A 16287-nucleotide genomic window follows, 5' to 3' on the forward strand; every position below is an offset into this window, starting at 1 on the left:
CTTATAATTCTATTGATCATCCAGAGGTACATCCATTATTGGAATTACAATAAACTATAAGTGAGCAACTCCTTGCCCATCACATCCTATGTGAGGTTCAATCCTTTACCTAGCCCCTAATGCTCAAAATCTCAGGTACATCTATTATTGACTTATCTTACATTAGTTAAGTTCATCCCATTGAGCCAGTAATTATGCAAATAATTTTAATGTCCTCAAGTACATCGAATATTGGCCACCAAACCATTTACATATTTACAACATCTCTTGCTTAACAATTATTCTTAAGAAAATCTCCTAAATTAATTGCATCTTATGTAACTATTTAAAATTTCTTAAAATAATTGCCCCAATGGATGGCCCATGCTATAATTACTTTAATTATAGCATTTCCAACTTAATCATTTGTTTGGAAGATTTTATGGTCATCCTAATTACTATTAAGGTCTCACTTTGCACATTATCCATTTAGCATGCATATATCATATACTGCATACATTCACATACATCTCATGCATTCATGGACAATAAATAAATATGGTATGATCAAGGACTTTCAAAGGGATTCAATTCTGAGCCACCAAGAATTGAATCAGGGCATTCCTAGGTGCATTTCATTCATTCATTTTACAAGAGTTGTTGAAGGAGTACATAATCAACACTTGATCTTGAATTCCTCCCACTGGTCCCACCAATGCTCTTGACCTCCTTGAACTTCTTGCAATCCAATTACATAGTAATCCTTGGCATACCAAGGCGAATTTACAAGAACTTAAATAAATGAAATTACAACCCAAAAATTATTACAAACTTAATAATACATGCCCAAAATAAATTAAAATAAATTAATTAATTTACAATCCCAAAGAAAACATAAAAGAAATAAATCCAATCACATTGGTCTTTTATAGTCCATGATCATTCATCATGCATATCACTATTTAAAAATTAAATAAAACATACATACTTAAATTAAATTGAATATCTCATATTCAACTTAAAAATCTAGATTTGAATATGATTTAAACAAATTTAAAAATTCAGATTTGAATCACATTCAAACAAATTTAAAAATTTAGATTTGAATCATATTCAAACAACCTTAAAAATTCAGATTTTAATCACATTCAAACAATTTTTAAAAATTCAGATTTGATTATTATTCAAACAACTTTACAAATTCAGATTTGAATATGATTCAAACGACTTTAAAAATTCAGATTTGAATCACATTCAAACAACTTTTAAAATTTAGATTTGAATCACATTCAAACAATTTTTAAAATTCTGATTTGAATCAAAATTTAATTGTGTGATTAAAAATCTAATTAAACAATTTAATTAGACATAGGATAGGCCTTAGATCATACAACAATTGCAGAATTTAAAACCAATGTCACATCTTATCCCTCTGTAAGGCATAACATGATCCCGTAGAATACTTAATAAATTACCGAACTTCACCTACCGATAATTTATTAAGTACACTACAAGGGATTTTAAAACTATTTTCTTACATTTTGAAAGTGGTGAGCATTTTGAAAAGAATTAAAATCATTTGTTCAAAGCTTATAAACTAGTAAGAATTTTTGTCCATTTTAATTTTACCGCAAATTTTATAAAAATTTTGACAGAGTTCTGTTTGTATTTGGAGAAAACAGTTCTTCAAAAACCTATAAAAAGCACTTCCAATAAATTTTTCCTAACTCCCAACCTCCAAATATTCTCAAGTCAATACATCTCAAAAATCTCAAAACAAATTATTTCATATCATTCCATCAATATTGTATGCACAAATTAACTTTACAGATATAAAATCCAAAAATAATATTATTATAATTTATTATACAACTGCTCACTTTACATTGATACTTATGATATTATAGTATTTACATCAAAATAATTATAAGGGTATAAAACAATACCCGTACAAAAGGGATCAAGAAGTTCTTGTCAATCCCGCAGCTCACTCTGCCGCTTTCTCCTTGCTCTTATCTGCGATAAAAAATTAAACTATCGTTGAGTATAAAAATACTCAGCGGTGCACAATAAAAAAAAATTTTAAATACAATACATAAATCATTCATTAACAAAACACAATTTAAATATTTCTCAAATTATCAAAACTCATAATAACACAATTTAGTCAAATAATTTAAGAAACACAGTGTTGCCAATTCATATACAACTTAAGCCATGACACAAAATTTCCGATCAATGCCGTGTTGTACACCACGACAAAGTAATCTGCAACCCCACTAATCGAAATCAATGAGAGAGGTGGCTAGCTAGCTAATAAGTACTCATCCGATCTACAATCTCAACTTGTAAACCAGAGAGGGAGGAAAGATAACCGATCTCACCCCATAAATGGAAGAGGAATAATAAGATACTGTCATGCTAAGTGTGAATCAAAAATCAATTTCAAACATTCTATTCAAATGATTCATGAGAAATCCAATAAATTTCCAAAGTCACAATTTCATTCACAAGATGGCAACACAATTCATAATTAACTTCAAATTTTCATTAATCACACTAAATCAATTTTTCAATGACAAAATGGTCAAATAAAGTTTATTGTGCACAAACCTGATGTGAGTCGCCTCTAGGCCTTGACTCAGTCTCTCAGAGCTTCCAAGTCTTTTTCAGCTGAAACACACAGTTTCACAGTGTTTCAGTTCCATAACTGAGCATAAATCTAAAAATAAATTTAACTTCACTTTTACCTAGCTCTAATGTGCTAAACTCGACGTTCTTGAAATTTTTGTGTTTCGGGTTACTATTCACTACACTATTCAAGTCAAATTATTGAATTTCTAAGGCTTAATAGGTATGGGAATTCCAACTCCACCCACATACCACATTTTGGTCACTAAACTTGTTGGTTTTGGTCATTTTCTCAACACTTAAGTCTTTTAGGCAAAATTATAAATTTTCAGTTTTTGGTGTCTCGGTTGCACTGTTCTATTGGTCACTTTTCTGTTGGAATTTGGTAAAACTTCCTTCATAGAAAATGTTCCCTATTTTCTTAAGTTTATTCTCCTTTTTGAATCACTCCAATTGGAGTTTTGTAGCTCAAGTTATATCCAAATTACGGTTACTAATCATGCTACAGAATTTAGTTCAGCAGATTTATTGATCCAACTTCGTTCAGCAATTTGATCAAGTTAAGTCCATAATTTGGTCTAATTTTCTTCATATGAAATGTTCTAATATGTCTTAGGTTTCCATCGGTTCATGAATCACCTAAATCGGAGTTTTCTAAAGAGAGTTATAGCCATTGAAACTTTACTGTTCATATGGTAAATCTGCAGTTCTGTAGGTTCAGTGATTCAAATTTGCTCAGTAATTTGATTAGGTTAATGGAATAATTTGGGTTTGTGTTCTTCATGAAAGTTTTAGATATATATCTCATCTAACCACTGGTAAAATTTCAGGTCATTTTGTCCTGCCTAGCTCGAGTTATGACCAAATGAATAAATACTGTTCATTTGGTCAGTTTGTGCATGGCAGCCCACAATTTTTTCAAATTTTGTCAATTTGTTCTCTAGGTTTTAGTCACTTTTTGGGCATGCTTCCTAAATGAAAATTGTGTCATTTAGTGCCTATTTTCATCCCCAATTGGTCACATATCCATTGGACTTGTAAAATTTCATTTTTGGTCCTTCAAAGTTGACTTGGTCATGCTGCAGCAGCATGACCACACTCCCTCCGAATTTGACTTTAATTCCAACACTTCTAACAAATTTAATTAGGTCACAAATGACAATTTCTCACTTCACATTAGGTCAAAGACACCATTTACAAGTTTTTCACATTTTTGGTCTCTAAACTCTAATGTCCAAAACCCTAAGTTTGTCCAATCTTCACAATTCATGTAATCTAAATATACAATTCACATATATAGCATCTATTCACCAAGATTTCATGTTTAACCTAACTAAATACCATCAAAACCTTAAGGTTCCATGGCTGGCACATTCTCTCTTCTCTTTTTTAAGCATGATTTCCTTTATTTTTAATGCAATTTCATCACACATAAACTTAATTTCATGAATTCAATAAGAATCTAACTTGCAATTGCACTTACCTCAATTTGTAGATTTCAATCTTCAATTTTTCTCCTCTTCTCTTCTTTCTTTCTTGCTAAATTTCTTTCTCAAGGGAAGGAAATAAGGTTTTATGGAATAATTATGGGAGAAGTTGGGATTTGATAAGGGTTTCAAAGCTTGAAGACAAGCTTTAATGGAGTTTGCAATGGTGAGGGAGAGAGAGAGGATGAGGCGGCTTCAAGGGCTTAGGAAGAAGACAATGATTTTTTTTTTCTTTTCTTTTCTTTTCTTTTATTTACTTATGGAAGACCCAAAATTCCAATTAAGTAAATATATTAAGTATTATTTTTATGGCATCATGCATGAGATCATGCATGATGTCATCACATTTTGACTTTTCCATTTTCTTTTTTTTTCTATTTATTTTTCTATTAGTTCTTTAATTTAATTTTTGATTCCAAAATTTTCTTTTCTACGATTTTATTTGGCAGTTAGGTCAGAAGTCAGCTCTCGGGGTCAATTGACCAAATTGCCCCTCGCCGATTCATCCTGGTTTGTAAATAATTCAGTATTTCTTTCGACTCTCTGACCTAATTATTTGACTGGCTTAACAGTTCTTTTTTGTGATTTTCTCTTTTCCACTGTGTTCGTAATGGTCCTAAGGACCGCAGCGTCACATTTTACGGTTCAAAATTTGAGTTTAAAACAGCTTCGCAGTCGTTCCCGAGACGGTCACCCATCGCTGTGACTCTCGGCTTGTTTAACTTCTTATGTTCTATTTTTCTTATTTATATTTAACTAATTGGCAAATACTAATTATTTGTGTTTATGGCTTCTCTAGTTGTCTTAAGTGTGGTTCTATTCCCTTTAATTGTCCGGACTGACAACGGTCACTGGAACAGTGAAATATACTAGGCTATACAAATAGGGGTGTTACAATTCTCCCCACCTTAAATAAATTTCGTCTCGAAATTTTACCTGGTATTAATCTTTGAACAGCTATGGGTGTTATCTCCTCATGTCCTCCTCTCGTTCCCAAGTAGCCTCCTGGCCCGAATGATGGTTCCACAGCACTTTTACCAATGGTATCCGCATTCAGTGTTTGCTTCACCTCATAAGCCAGAATCTCTATGGGTTCTTCTTCATATGTGAGGTCTGGATTCACCTCAATTTCTTCCACTGGTAGTACATGAGATGCGTCTGATCGGTACCTCCTCAACATAGACTCATGGAAGACATTATGTATCTTCTCCAACTCTGGAGGTAATGCCAACTAATATGCCAAAGGACCTACTCTTTCCAGAACCTCATATGGCCCAATGAAACGAGGACTCAGTTTCCCCTTTCTGCCGAATCTCATAATTCTCTTCCAAGGAGAAACTTTGAGGAAAACTTTCTCACCCACTGCATACTCAATATCCCTTCTCTTCATATCAATGTAGGACTTCTGACAGTCTGATGCAGTCTTAAGTCGATCTCTAATCACCTTGATTTTCTCTTCAGTCTACAGAACAATTTCTAGTCCAATCATCTTTCTTTCACCCACGTCATCCTAACACAACGGGGTTCTACATTTTCTGCCATACAAAGCTTCATATGGAGGCATCCCAATGCTTGATTGGTAGCTATTGTTGTAAGCAAACTCAATCAAAGGCAAGTGTGTATCCCAACTGCCCTTAAACTCAATCACACAAGCCCGTAGCATATCCTCCAAGATCTAAATTACCCTTTCAGACTGGCCATCTGTCTGTGGGTGCAATGCAGTACTAAAGTTCAATCTAGTTCCTAGGGCTCTCTGAAGACTACCCTAGAATCTAGAAGTGAACCTAGGATCTCTGTCTGATACAATGGATACTGGCACTCCATATAGTCTCACAATTTCATCAATGTACAACCTGGCCAATCTTTCTAAACTATAGTCCATCCGAACTGGCAGAAAATGAGCAGACTTGATCAGTCTGTCAACAATGACCCATACTGCATCATGACTCTTCTGTGTCCTCGGAAGTCCCATCACAAGATCCATAGTTATTCTTTCTCATTTCCATTCTGGCACTGGTAGTGGATGTAATAACCCAGTTGGTACTTGGTGCTCTGCCTTCACTTGCTGACAAGTTAGGCATTTGGAAACAAACTCTGCCACATCTCTTTTCATACCCATCCACCAAGTAATGCTCCTTTAGCCCTCTATACATATTTGTACCACCAGGGTGCATGGCAAAAGGAGACTCATGTGCTTCCTTCAAAATAATCTGTCTCAAATCAACATCATTAGGAACACATATTCTGCCCTGGTGTAGCAGTAGACCATCATCTCTGATTGAAAACTATGGTTTCTTGCTCTGTCTGACTTCTTCCAATAGCTTCTGATACTTTTCATCATTCTGAGCAGCCATTCTGATCTGATCAATCAACACTGCTTGTACACGCCATGCAACTACTATCTGTCCCTCATCATTAATCTCTAAGCTTGCATGTAATGATCTTAACTCATGTACCATAGATAAAGGAGTAACCCGTAGACTTGCCTTAGTCTTGCGACTTAAGGCGTCAGCTACAACATTAGCTTTCCCTGGCTGATAGTCTATTAGACAATCATAGTCCTTTATCAACTCTAACCACCTCTTCTGTCTCAAATTCAACTCTTTCTGAGTGCCTAAATACTTCAAACTCTTATGATCTGTGTAGATGTAGCACTTCTCCCCATAAAAATAATGTCTCTAGATCTTAAGAGCAAACACAATAACTGCAACCTCCAAGTCATGTGTTGGATAATTTCTCTCATGCGGATTTAGCTGGCGTGATGCATAGGCAATAACATTTCGATCTTGCATCAATGCACAGCCTAACCCATTGTGAAAAGCATCGCTGTAAGCTGTATATTCTTTACCCAGTGTAGGTAAAGTCAGGACTGGAGCCTCAGTCAAACATCTCTTCAATTCATCAAAACTCTGTTGGAATTTATCCGTCCACTGAAACTTCACATCTTTCCTAAGCAGCTTGGTCAATGGGGATGCCAACATGGAGAATCCTTTCACAAAACGACGGCAGTATCCAGCTAAACCAAGAAAACTGCGAATCTCTATGATATTTCTAGGTGGCTTCCAATTAAGGACAGCTTCTATCTTGCTAGGATCTACCTTAATACCCTCTGCTGATACTATGTGCCCCAAAAAGGATATCTCCTTCAGCCAAAATTCACACTTCGACAATTTGGCATATAGCTGTTTCTCCCTCAAAGTCTGTAGTACAATCCGTAGATGTCTATAATGCTCTTCTACGTTCCACGAATAGACCAATATATCATCAATAAATACCACAACAAACTGGTCGAGGTATGGTCTAAAGATAGTGTTCATCAGATCCATAAAAGCAGCCGGAGCATTAGTTAACCCGAATGACATCACCAAGAACTCATAATGGCCATAACGGATTCTAAAGGCAGTTTTAGAAATACTCTGCTCTTGTACTTTCAGCTGATAATAACCTGATCTTAGGTCAATTTTGGAGAACACAGCTACGCCCCTCAACTGATCAAATAAGTCATCAATGCGGGGCAATGGGTATCTGTTCTTTATTGTCACCTCATTCAACTGCCGATAGTCAATGCATAACTGGAGAGTGCCATCCTTCTTCTTAAAAAACAACACTGGCGCTCCCCAAGGTGACACACTAGGGCGGATAAAGCCCTTGTCAAGCAACTCTTACAACTGTACTTTCAATTCTTTTAGTTCTGCTAGTGCCATTCTGTATGGCATTATGGAGATTGGGTCCACACCAGGCATAACATCAATCTCAAACTGCACCTCTCTTTCTAGAGGTAATCCTAGTAATTCATCTGGAAATACATCCGAAAAATCACATACCGTAGGGATGTCCCTCAATGCTAGACTATCCACTTGGGTGTCTATCACATGTGCCAAGTACGCTTCACACCCTTTCCTAATCATTTTTCTGGCCAGTGTAGCTGAAATGATGTTTGAAGGCAATAACTGCCTCTCCTCACCTATTACTTCATCACCATACTGAGGAAGACCAAAAGTGATTGTCTTCAGTCTACAGTCAATCATCGCATGATGCCTGGCTAACCAATCCATGCCCAAGATAATGTCATAATCTCTGAAGGGCATTTCAATCAAATCAGACAGAAAAGTGTATCCTTGGATCACTAAAGGACAGTCCTTATATAGTCTATTTACCCTGACCTCCTGGCCTAATGGACTAGTTACTAGCACATCATAGTCCATTGGTACACACTGAATAGCAGTAGAACACATCACACTAGTACTAACATACAAATGTGTGGAGCCAGGATCAAATAACACATGTACATCTTGGTCAAGGATGGAGAAAATACCAGCTACTACGTCTGATGTTTCAGCTTCCTCCCTCTGACGCATGGTATACAATCTGACTGGCGCGCCACTGGGTACTGGGCGGTTAATAGTGCTTTGACTTCCAGTAGTGTTACCAGGACCCCTACCTTTGCCTCTACCTCTACCAGCTGGCTGTGATCCTATAGGTGCAGAGACTTGGGCTGATCCTTCAGATGTAGCAGAAGGTCCAGACCAGCGCCGACTAGTACAATCTTTAGCGAAATGTCCACTCCCTCCACAGTTAAAACATGCACCGGTGGCCTTGAAACAAACCCCACTGTGTATTCTACCACAAGTTTTACACTGCCGTACTGATAGAGCTCCTCGGGGTGCTTGCTGGGTTTGTTGACCAGACCAGGGTGGTCTTTGGCCAAAGAATCTGCCTCTGCCAGATCTACGGGAGCTGGATCCCCCAAACTGTTTCCTCTTCCCATAACCACTCTCAGGTACTTGTCCAGTAGTCTTTTCAGTCTTCTCTTTCTCTTGTGTACCCTTCTTCATAGCCCCTTCTAATTCTATCTTTTCCAATTCCAGGGCCTATGAGATCAACTCAGAGAAATTCTGATGGCGGAAACCCACAACTTGCATCCTCAGATTCGGCCTTAACCCGGACTCAAACCTCTTACATCTGTCTCTAGGGGTGGAGACTAAGCTTCCAATGTAGTGGCTCAGTCATGAGAAGTCTCTCTCATATTCTGCTATGGTTCTGTCCCCTTGTTTCAAACTCAAGAATTCTTGTAACTTCATATCCACATACGCATCAGGAACCCATTTCTGCCTGAATTCCCTCAAGAAGTCTGTCCATGTCAGCACAGGTGGCTCAACCAGGCTGTGGGGGATGGTCTTCCACCATTCATATGCATCCCCTTGCAGAAGAGATACTGAATATTCAACTTTTAATTCTTCAGTACACTGTAACTTTCTGAAAACTTGTTCTATTCTTTCCAACCACTGTTCTGCCTCCAGTGGATCTACAGTGCCCTTAAACTCGATGGCCCCAAATTTCATCAATTTTTCATATTGCAGTGAGAAATTTGTGGTTGTGCTCTGGTACTTGCATCCGAGCTTGGGTGGCCCTAGTGCAGAAAGCTGCGGTCTTTGGAGTAGGAGCTGGAGTGGCTGACCCACTCATGTTCTGAAGTGCTGGGGCTTCCCCTTGAACCTCAGCCTCAACAGATTGTTCTACGGAATGATCTCCTTCTTCCATTCCATTTTCCCAAATTTTCTACTTCCTGAGATCAAACACAAGGAGGTTGACCTCCGTTAGTGCATATTTATGATGTAAATATGTCATATGTATCAATTAAAGACACTTGAGCAGTTGTACTTATCAAAGAAATTGTCACATAAATAGTCAAAATTCATTGCAAAACCATGCTCTAATACTACTAAAACATGTCACACCTTATCCCTCTGTAAGGCATAACATGATCCCATAGAATACCTAATGAACTACCGAACTTCACCTATCGATAATTCATTAAGTACACTACAAGGGATTTTAAAACTATTTTCTTGCATTTAGGAAGTGGTGAGCATTTTGATAGGAATTAAAATCATTTGTTCAAAGCTTATAAACTAATAAGAAATTTTTTCCATTTTAATTTCACCGCAAATTTTATAAAAATTTTGACAGAGTTCTGTTTGTATTTGGAGAAAACCGTTCTTCAAAAACCTGTAAAAAACACTTCCAATAAATTTTTCCTAACTCCCAACCTTCAAATTTTCTCAAGTCAATACATCTCAAAATTCTCAAAACAAATTATTTCATATCATTCCATCAATATTGTATGCACAAATTAACTTTACAGATATAAAATTCAAAAATAATATTATTACAATTTATTATACAACTGCTCACTTTACATTGATACTTATGACATTATAGTATTTACATCAAAATAATTACAAGGGTATAAAACAATACCCGTACAAAAGGGATCAAGAAGTTCTTATCAATCTCGCAGCTCACTCTGCTGCTTTCTCCTTGCTCTTATCTGCGATAGTAAATTAAACTACCGCTGAGTATAAAAATACTCAGTGGTGCACAATAAAAAAAAAATTAAATACAATACATAAATCATTCATTAACAAAACACAATTTAAATATTTCTCAAATTATCAAAACTCATAATAACACAATTTAGTCAAATAATTTAAGAAACACAATGTTGCTAATTCATACACAACTTAAGCTATGACACAAAATTTTCGATCAATGCCGTGTTGTACACCACGACAAAGCAATCTACAACCCCACTAATCGAAATCAATGAGGGAGGTGGCTAGCTAGCTAATGAGTACTCATCCGATCTACAACCTCAACTGGTAAACCAGAGAGGGAGGAAAGATAACCGATCTCACCCCATAAATGGAGGAGGAATAATAAGATACTGTCATGCTAAATGTGAATCAAAAATCAATTTCAAATATTTTATTCAAATGATTCATGAGAAATCCAATAAATTTCCAAAGTCACAATTTCATTCATAAGATGGCAACACAATTCATAATTAACTTTAAATTTTCATTAATCACACTAAATCAATTTTTCAATGACAAAATGGTCAAATAAAGTTTATTGTGCACAAACCTGACGTGATCGCCTCTAGGCCTTGACTCAGTCTCTCAGAGCTTCCAAGTCTTTTTCAGCTGAAACACACAGTTTCATAGTGTTTCAGTTCCATAACTTAGCATAAATCCAAAAATAAATTTAACTTCACTTTTACCTAGCTCTAAAGTGCTAAACTCGACGTTCTTGGAATTTTTGTGTTTCGGGTTAATATTCACTATACTATTCAAGTCAAATTGTTGAATTTCTAAGGCTTAATAGGTATGGGAATTCCAACTCCACCCACATACCACATTTTGGTCACTAAACTTGTTGGTTTTGGTCATTTTCTCAACACTTAAGTCTTTTAGGCAAAATTGTAAATTTTTAGTTTTTGGTGTCTCGGTTGCACTGTTCCATTGGTCACTTTTCAGTTGGAATTTGGTAAAACTTCCTTCAAAAAATGTTCCCTATTTTCTTAAGTTTATTCTCCTTTTTGAATCACTCCAGTTGGAGCTTTGTAGCTCAAGTTATATCCAAATTATGGTTACTGCTCATGCTGCAAAATTTAGTTCTGCAGATTTATTGATCCAGCTTCGTTCAGCAATTTGATCAAGTTAAGTCCATAATTTGGTCTAATTTTCTTCATATGAAATGTTTTACTATGTCTTAGGTTTCCATCGGTTCAAGAATCACCTAAATCAGATTTTTCTAGAGAGAGTTATAGCCATTGAAACTTTACTGTTCATATGGTAAATCTACAGTTCTGCAGGTTCAGTGATTCAACTTTGCTCCGTAATTTGATTGGGTTAATGGCATAATTTTGGTTTGTGTTCTTCATGAAAGTTTTAGATATATATCTCATATAACCACTGGTAAAATTTCAGGTCATTTTGACCTGCCTAGCTCGAGTTATTAGTAAATGAACAAATACTATTTATTTGGTCAGTTTGTGTAGGGCAGCCTACAATTTTTCAACTTTGGTCAATTTGTTCACTAGGTTTTAGTCACTTTTTGGGCATGCTTCCTAAATGAAAATTGTGTCATTTAGTGCCTATTTTCATCCCCAATTGATCCCATATCCATTGGATTTGTAAAATTTTATTTTTGATCCTTCAAAGTTGACTTGGTCATGCTGCAGCAGCATGACCACACCCCCTCCGAATTTGACTTTAATTCCAACACTTCTAACACACTTAATTAGGTTACAAATGACCATTTCTCACTTCACATTAGATCAAAGACACTATTTACAAGTTTTTCACTTTTTTGGTCTCTAAACCCTAATGTCTAAAACAATAAGTTTGTCCAATCTTCACAATTCATGTAATCTAAATATATAATTCACATATATAACATCTATTCACCAAGATTTCATGTTTAACCTAACTAAATACCATCAAAACCTTAAGGTTCCATGGCTGCCACATTCTCTCTTCCCTTATTTAAGCATGATTTCCTTTATTTCTAATGCAATTTCATCATACATAAACTTAATTTCATGAATTCAATAAGAATCTAACTTGCAATTGCACTTACCTCAATTTGTAGATTTCAATCTTCAAATTTTCTCCTCTTCTCTTCTTTCTTTCTTGCTAAATTTCTTTCTCAAGGGAAGAAAATAAGGTTTTATGGAATAATTATGGGAGAAGTTGAGATTTAGTAAGGGTTTCAAAGCTTGAAGACAAGCTTTAATGGAGTTTGCAATGGTGAGGGAGAGAGGGAGGATGAGGCGGCTTCAAGGGTTAGGAAGAAGACAATGATTTTTTTTTTTGTTTTTCTTTTCTTTTCTTTTATTTACTTATGGAAGACCCAAAATTCCAATTAAGTAAATATATTAAGTATTATTTTTATGGCATAAGCATGATGTCCTCACATTTTGACTTTTCCATTTTCTTTTTTTTTTCTATTTATTTTTCTATTAGTTCTTTAATTTAATTTTCGATTCCGAAATTTTCTTTTCTCCGATTTTATTTTATAGTTAGGTCAGGAGTCAGCTCTCGGGGTCAATTGACCAAATTGCCCCTCGTCGGTTCATCCCGGTTTGCAAATAATTCAGTATTTCTTAGGCTCACGACTAATTATTTGGTAACTTAACAGTTCTTTTTTGTGATTTTCTCTTTTCCACTGTGTTCGTAATGGTCCTAAGGACCGCAGCGTCACATTTTACGGTTTGAAATTTGAGTTTAAAATGGTTTCGCAGTCGTTCCCGAGACAGTCACCAATCGCTATGACTCTCGGCTCGTTTAACTTCTTATGTTCTGTTTTTCTTATTTATACTTAACTAATTGGCAATTACTAATTATTTGTGTTTATGGCTTCTCTAGTTGTTTTAAGTATGGTTCTAATCCCCTTAATTATCGGGACCGACAACGGTCACCGGAATAGTGAAATATACCAGGCTATACAAATAGGGGTGTTGCTACCAAACCTTGCGCCACCATTGGAGGAACATTGTTACCGCCACCTATGGTGGCTTCACCATGTGTGCCGCCACACATCCTTTGCAACCAGCAATGGATCTATCATCTCATGATTATTCCACAAAATTAAATCATATAAAGAAAAATCTAAATGGCAAATATAGTGGGTCTAATATCAAATTGAAGGAGCGGAAGCATGAAAAACACAAGCTTATACCATTGAATTCAAAAATTTTCACCTAGGGTCACATGCATCATACAAGATTTATTTTTATCTATTTGATTTCAATGATAAACAATATATTTAAACACTTTTAATATTTTTTTTTTATCTGTATTTACCATTTAAGATTTTAAAATTAATCAGATTAATTTTAGAACCCTAGATTAGATCAAGAACAAATACACTAACCTCTTGATGCACTGCAGTGTATTTGTGCCTTTCGGATGCGTCTTCAGGACACCAGATATTGTCCCTCTAGCTTGTCCACACCAAGTTCACTTATAGCAGCCCTTGAACAGCTTCTAAAGCTTTTTCTATCAATTAGAAAATCAAGTTTTACCTTTTAAGAGATTAAGATGTAAACAGGACACTAGAAACAATTTCTAGTATTTTTAATTCAAGAGATTGTTTGCTAATCTCTTGGAATTGGTGAGAGATGAAGAAGAAGAGAGGGAGAGGAGCCTTTGGGTGGCGGCACAAAGGGGATAGCTGCTGGTTGTGTTGTTTTCTTTTCATAACAACACTTATATAGTTAGGTTAACACATTAAACCCTTGCCACATGTCACCCTCTGATTGGTTCTAGGTTTAATTGACCCAATCACATTGTGCCAAGTGTCAAACCTATATTTAATCTTAATTTTAATCATCTTATATGATTAAAAATATTTGGCAAGCTTATGTGTAGTGCCATGTGTCACCATCTCATGGTGCCACATGTCACCCTGTGAAATGACTAAAATGCCCCTGTGTCTTAATTTTTAGTTCTCAACCCAAAATAATTATTTCTCTTCTTCTAATCAATTTATATCAAATATAAATCAATTAATTAATCTTTATTAATTAATTTCTCATTAATTAAATTCATATTTAAACACTTTAAATATAAATTTAACTTATACTATACATCCAATAATTTAGATTTGGTTTCAAGTCATGCTAAGGACTTTACAATCTAATTGTAAACCAAACCTATTTAATTAATCAATTAAACTCTTTAATTAATTAATTAAATCATATTTAAATTGGTGATTACTTGTGTATGTGTGTGACTTACTAGGCTCATCACTAATTGGCAATGAGATATGATATCAACTCTTAATATCATTAGAACTCTTTCTTACCATAAATGATTTCTCTAAATCATTTTATGCACCTCATAGACCATGGTTAACACCTAGCATAGCATGCCATGGCCACCCAATTAATAATAAGGTTTACCTTAAATGAACCTATAATCATATGTTACCATGCACTAGAATCTCTCTGTTACAAAATCCCAACTCAAGCTGGATTTGCTATGTCAAACGCCATTTGCTATGAATATTATGTTCTCTTTTAATTCCAGTTCTTGATTAAAAAGATTTTCTCATCAGAAACTCTTTTCTGGTTAAATCTATCTATCCTGGCCAGGAACTTGAAACATCAAGAACAATTAAATGAACATAGGATTTTATCTCTATTTACTTAGAGGAACAGATTCCATCTTGATCAACACCTACCTCCATATATAACTAGTGGGAGCTAACACATGCCCATATACTTATACACAGTACAAGTATGAAAGCAGTATCAAACTCAAACCACCTATATACAAGATAACTGTGCTATCTCAGGTCTAAAGATTATATGTACTGATATGATTTATGACAATACATTGATAAGAGTAAACTCCATGTGCTTGTCATAAGTGTCACTGGTTCGGCCTACTTATCATATATAAGTGCCTATCATGTTTGTCATATGGCATGAGACTCACTATTCCATCTTATTTATATCTCATATAAATAACTTGGGAACAAACATGAATACAATCTTTCTGGATAAGTCATGTCCTTATTGTGAAGTATCCTCGATTGTGAACCTATTTATGATACTTTGTACTAGAAATACTGTCACTCATATTCTTAACAACTTAAGAATAATATTTCTAACAAAATATCAATGGACCTTTTCTATTACACATAAATATATTATGTAAACGGAAAAGTGGAAATGCCTTTTATTAATAAAAATATGTACAAGATACATACTAAATGATATGCTCTAGGGCATACTACTAACAACCACCACCACCACCAGCTCCATAGCAGAAATCACACCTGGAAAGGCTAAGAAAGTTTGGAGCAGTGGACTTCTATGGTAAGAGAGAAGATGTGTCACACCCTACCCCTCTGTAAGGCATAACATGATCCCGTAGTATATCTAATAAATTACCAACTCCGTCTACTGATAACCCATTAAGTACACTACAAGGAATTTTAAAAACTTTTCTTACTTCTTTTACAGTGGTGAGCACTATTTACAGGTATTAAAAACTTTTGTGAACTGAAATGAAACAATTAACTCATTTGATTTATTTGGAATTTCTGTAAAAATTTTGGCAGAGTGCCACCTGTATTTTGGATAAAATAGTTCTTCAGAAAACCTGTAAAAAGACGCTTCAATAATTTTCCAAATCTCAACTCCAATACATTTCTCAATACAACAATTTATCAACTCAATTCCATAGAAATTTTTCAAAGTCTGAGATAAGGAAATATAATACAGTTTTTACAAGTCAAATAGCTCATAATTAATTTACAACTTCAAGGTACAATTTGAATTTGCAACTGCTCAAAACCAAAAACAAAATATACATACAGTGAATATACATTACAT

The sequence above is a fragment of the Hevea brasiliensis genome, chromosome 10 (genome assembly GCF_030052815.1).
Source record: "Hevea brasiliensis isolate MT/VB/25A 57/8 chromosome 10, ASM3005281v1, whole genome shotgun sequence".
In the NCBI taxonomy this organism is placed as follows: domain Eukaryota; kingdom Viridiplantae; phylum Streptophyta; class Magnoliopsida; order Malpighiales; family Euphorbiaceae; genus Hevea; species Hevea brasiliensis.